This window comes from Hyperolius riggenbachi, chromosome 9, assembly GCF_040937935.1.
Source record: "Hyperolius riggenbachi isolate aHypRig1 chromosome 9, aHypRig1.pri, whole genome shotgun sequence".
NCBI lineage: Eukaryota > Metazoa > Chordata > Amphibia > Anura > Hyperoliidae > Hyperolius > Hyperolius riggenbachi.
Window position 1 is genome coordinate 2597588 of NC_090654.1, and position 6138 is coordinate 2603725.

At 49.7% G+C, this 6138-nt stretch overlaps 1 pseudogene; it reads right to left on the reverse strand.

The window, feature by feature from the left end:
* Nucleotides 1–614: 614 nt before the first annotated feature.
* LOC137533718 (U2 spliceosomal RNA) lies at nt 615–710 on the reverse strand (annotated as a pseudogene).
* Between the last annotated feature and the right edge of the window lie 5428 nt (nt 711–6138).

Genomic DNA, 6138 nt, shown 5'->3' on the forward strand with positions numbered 1-6138 from the left:
GCTTTACGCCCATGCACGGGAAAAGTGGTAGTGCATAAACACCCCACAAAAACGTGCATGAGCAGCCCCGGGCCCCACAAAAGCAGGGCCCTTTCCGTTGTTTGCTTTAGGCACAGGGGGCTTTGGGGTCCTCCGACACCCGAAGGATTGGAGGACCCCAACTTGCCACTTGGTTGCCCACTGGCCAGGGATGGCTCCCCTGAGAGGGAGCCTCTAGTCGGGGACCGGAGTCCCCAGGGGACAAGTCCCCAGTGCCAGCATGCTGGCCCCGACCTTGCGGCCGGCGTTATAAAAATTCCGCACTCTCCCTAGCCAAAAGGCCGGGGAGCTGCGTTAGTTGGCTCAGCATACAGGTAGTACAGACCTTACCACCTTACTCTGCCACAGGGTTTCCCAGGCCCCAGGTTTTCCAGGCTCTCCTGGATTGCCACTCCAGGGGCAGTACACCTCAGCAAAGCCCTCAGCCCTTCAGCCTCAATCATGGTAGATCCATTCGTGCAGTCAGAATCTAAGGGAACGTAAGAACAACAGTGGACACCTCTACTAGAGGATTTGGGGGTGTCCCTCCCCCTCGTTCATTCAAGGTGCCCCTCCCCCCCCCCCCCCCCCCACTTTCGGGGTTGTAAGAGCTTACTTCAGGCCCGGCCCGCCCCTGAAACTGATAAGAACAGATACTACACTTGATCTTAGCCAAAAGGCCAAGCAGGTAGAGGTGCCCAATACATAAAAGAAAGGAGAAAAAGCTGTTACTCTTATAAACAGAGAGGTAATCTTTATTAGAGCACTTAAAAGTGACAACGCATTTCACGGGTACTTGCTGCTTTCTCAGGTCAGTAAAAAAAAAAAAAAATCAGGTTCCTATAATAAATTGTATACATCTTCTAAGAATTATTATATAAAAACAGTTATTACAGTTCAATAAAAACTTGATCATATACTGTACCTCTCTCTATAATGATAATAAATCTGCATAACATTCTGCAGTCAAAACTATTCATTGGTGTAGTATATTCAGTACTTTTGGGGTTAATCCTACCAGCTTTACGTAAATATGATGAATATTTACATATATTAAAATTTTATATATATATATATATATATATATATATATATATATATATATATATACAGAATACATAAACATTGTATTGCAATTGAAAAGTGAATGAAATTTGTATTGAACAAACTGCATAAAAATGTGCATATTCTTGTGATACTAATTCACTTATATTTCTTACTGAGGGACTGAATGCTTAAAATTTTGAGGTAAAAAGGGTTTGAATAATGATTGCAAATATGCATAACAATCTGCAATCAAAACTATTCATTGGTATAGTCAATTGAATATTCTTAGGGTTAATCATACCAGCTTTGTGCAAATATAATAAATATGACATATATTGAAATAATATATATGTATATTTACAGAATATATAGACATAGCAGTTGAAAAGTTGTATTAAAAAGTGCAAAAAAAGTTTTATTAAAAAGTGAATATATTTTTGTGTTATTAATGTGCCTACAGTTAATGCTGAGTGCTTAATAAAATTGGGATAAAAAGGTGGGATAAAAAAGGGTTTGGATAATAATTGCATTACAAAATGCATAAACCTTGTTTTGATTTTAATCCTTTGCATATGTATGGCTCAATTTGCATATATTTGAATATATTTTGGAAGCTTAGTGCGTTAAAAGCCTTAATTGGTAAATGCATATACCTTGTATTAGATTTCTCATTACATTATAGAATACATTGGGATATACAGGAGAAAACCTCTATAGTAAACTTCAAGGGACCAGGAAAAGTAGTTTACTATATCAGAATATTGGTCATATATGTATATTTTGTGTACCGCATGCCTTGACAAAGAGGCCCTGCACAGCCCCGAAACGATCGTCGGTAGAACGGTCAGATGTACTTTGTGTGTGTGATGGGATAATAAAAGCGATTGTGTCTGTGTGCGGATCCCTCTTTTCGATTGCATTGTATGTTTGCCGAGGAGTCCAGCACCAGCTTCCACTTCCCTAAGGTGTGCGGGTCTTTATGTGTTACGTTACATTGTATATTTATACAGACGCATTTGCTGGGACCTGAGGACTGAGTTTACTATATCCAGAGGTTTACTATGTCAGAGTTAACGATAACAAAATTCTACTGTATTAAAAAGGTGCTGTGTGCTAAAGACGAAGAAAAACAAACCTTACATAGTTACATAGTTATTATGGTTGAAAAAAGACATACGTCCATCGAGTTCAACCAGAGAACCAAGTACAACTCCAGCCTGCTCCCTCACATATCCCTGTTGATCCAGAGGAAGATACAACACCAGCCTGCTCCCTCACATATCCCTGCTGATCCAGAGGAAGGCACAACACCAGCCTGCACCCTCACATATCACTGCTGATCCAGAGGAAGGCACAACACCAGCCTGCTCCCTCACATATCCCTGCTGATCCAGAGGAAGGCACAACACCAGCCTGCTCCCTCACATATCCCTGCTGATCCAGAGGAAGGTACAACACCAGCCTGCTCCCTCACATATCCCTGCTGATCCAGAGGAAGGCACAACACCAGCCTGCTCCCTCACATATCCCTGCTGATCCAGAGGAAGGCACAACACCAGCCTGCACCCTCACATATCCCTGCTGATCCAGAGGAAGGCACAACACCAGCCTGCACCCTCACATATCCCTGCTGATCCAAAGGAAGGCACAACACCAGCCTGCTCCCTCACATATCCCTGCTGATCCAGAGGAAGGTACAACACCAGCCTGCACCCTCACATATCCCTGCTGATCCAGAGGAAGGCACAACACCAGCCAGCTCCCTCACATATCCCTGCTGATCCAGAGGAAGGCACAACACCAGCCTGCTCCCTCACATATCCCTGCTGATCCAGTGGAAGGTACAACACCAGCCTGCTCCCTCACATATCCCTGCTGATCCAGAGGAAGGCACAACACCAGCCTGCACCCTCACATATCCCTGCTGACCGAGAGAAAGGTACAGCACCAGCCTGCTCCCTCACATATCCCTGCTGATCCAGAAGAAGGCACAACACCAGCCTGCTCCCTCACATATCCCTGCTGATCCAGAGGAAGGCACAACACCAGCCTGCACCCTCACATATCCCTGCTGATCCAGAGGAAGGTACAACACCAGCCTGCACCCTCACATATCCCTGCTGATCCAGAGGAAGGTACAACACCAGCCTGCTCCCTCACATATCCCTGCTGATCCAGAGGAAGGTACAACACCAGCCTGCTCCCTCACATACCCCTGCTGATCCAGAGGAAGGCACAACACCAGCCTGCTCCCTCACATATCCCTGCTGATCCAGAGGAAGGCACAACACCAGCCTGCACCCTCACATATCCCTGCTGATCCAAAGGAAGGCACAACACCAGCCTGCTCCCTCACATATCCCTGCTGATCCAGAGGAAGGTACAACACCAGCCTGCACCCTCACATATCCCTGCTGATCCAGAGGAAGGCACAACACCAGCCTGCTCCCTCACATATCCCTGCTGATCCAGAGGAAGGCACAACACCAGCCTGCTCCCTCACATATCCCTGCTGATCCAGAGGAAGGCACAACACAAGCCTGCTCCCTCACATATCCCTGCTGATCCAGAGGAAGGCACACCAGCCTGCTCCCTCACATATCCCTGCTGATCCAGAGGAAGGCACAACACCAGCCTGCTCCCTCATATATCCCTGCTAATCCAGAGGAAGGCACAACACCAGCCTGCTCCCTCATATATCCCTGCTGATCCAGAGGAAGGCACAACACCAGCCTGCACCCTCACATATTCCTGCTGATCCAGAGGAAGGCACAACACCAGCCTGCACCCTCACATATCCCTGCTGATCCAGAGGAAGATACAACACCAGCCTACTCCCTCACATATCCCTGCTGATCCAGAGGAAGGCACAACACCAGCCTGCTCCCTCACATATCCCTGCTGATCCAGAGAAAGGCACAACACCAGCCTGCTCCCTCACATATCCCTGCTGATCCAGAGGAAGGTACAACACCAGCCTGCACCCTCACATATCCCTGCTGATCCAGAGGAAGGCACAACACCAGCCTGCTCCCTCACATATCCCTGCTGATCCAGAGGAAGGCACAACACCAGCCTGCTCCCTCACATATCCCTGCTGATCCAGAGGAAGGCACAACACCAGCCTGCTCCCTCACATATCCCTGCTGATCCAGAGGAAGGCACACCAGCCTGCTCCCTCACATATCCCTGCTGATCCAGAGGAAGGCACAACACCAGCCTGCTCCCTCATATATCCCTGCTAATCCAGAGGAAGGCACAACACCAGCCTGCTCCCTCATATATCCCTGCTGATCCAGAGGAAGGCACAACACCAGCCTGCACCCTCACATATTCCTGCTGATCCAGAGGAAGGCACAACACCAGCCTGCACCCTCACATATCCCTGCTGATCCAGAGGAAGATACAACACCAGCCTACTCCCTCACATATCCCTGCTGATCCAGAGGAAGGCACAACACCAGCCTGCTCCCTCACATATCCCTGCTGATCCAGAGAAAGGCACAACACCTGCCTGCTCCCTCACATATCCATGCTGATCCAGAGGAAGGCACAACACCAGCCTGCACCCTCACATATTCCTGCTGATCCAGAGGATGGCACAACACCAGCCTGCACCCTCACATATCCCTGCTGATCCAGAGAAAGGCACAACACCAGCCTGCTCCCTCACATCTCCCTGCTGATCCAGAGGAAGGCACAACACCAGCCTGCTCCCTCACATCTCCTTGCTGATCCAGAGGAAGGCACAACACCAGCCTGCTCCCTCACATATCCCTGCTGATCCAGAGGAAGGCACAACACCAGCCTGCTCCCTCACATATCCCTGCTGATCCAGAGGAAGGCACAACACCAGCCTGCTCTCTCAGATATCCCTGCTGATCCAGAGGAAGGCACACCAGCCTGCTCCCTCACATATCCCTGCTAATCCAGAGGAAGGCACAACACCAGCCTGCTCCCTCATATATCCCTGCTGATCCAGAGGAAGGCACAACACCAGACTGCACCCTCACATATTCCTGCTGATCCAGAGGAAGGCACAACACCAGCCTGCACCCTCACATATCCCTGCTGATCCAGAGGAAGATACAACACCAGCCTGCTCCCTCACATATCCCTGCTGATCCAGAGGAAGGCACAACACCAGCCTGCTCCCTCACATATCCCTGCTGATCCAGAGAAAGGCACAACACCTGCCTGCTCCCTCACATATCCATGCTGATCCAGAGGAAGGCACAACACCAGCCTGCACCCTCACATATTCCTGCTGATCCAGAGGATGGCACAACACCAGCCTGCTCCCTCACATATCCCTGCTGATCCAGAGGAAGGCACAACACCAGCCTGCACCCTCACATATCCCTGCTGATCCAGAGGAAGGCACAACACCAGCCTGCTCCCTCATATATCCCTGCTGATCCAGAGGAAGGCACAACACCAGCCTGCACCCTCACATATTCCTGCTGATCCAGAGGAACGCACAACACCAGCCTGCACCCTCACATATCCCTGCTGATCCAGAGGAAGATACAACACCAGCCTGCAACCTCACATATCCCTGCTGATCCAGAGGAAGGCACAACACCAGCCTGCTCCCTCACATATCCCTGCTGATCCAGAGAAAGGCACAACACCTGCCTGCTCCCTCACATATCCATGCTGATCCAGAGGAAGGCACAACACCAGCCTGCACCCTCACATATTCCTGCTGATCCAGAGGATGGCACAACACCAGCCTGCACCCTCACATATCCCTGCTGATCCAGAGAAAGGCACAACACCAGCCTGCTCCCTCACATCTCCCTGCTGATCCAGAGGAAGGCACAACACCAGCCTGCTCCCTCACATATCCTTGCTGATCCAGAGGAAGGCACAACACCAGCCTGCTCCCTCACATATCCCTGCTGATCCAGAGGAAGGAACAACACCAGCCTGCTCCCTCAGATATCCCTGCTGATCCAGAGGAAGGCACACCAGCCTGCTCCCTCACATATCCCTGCTAATCCAGAGGAAGGCACAACACCAGCCTGCCCCCTCATATATCCCTGCTGATCCAGAGGAAGGCACAACACC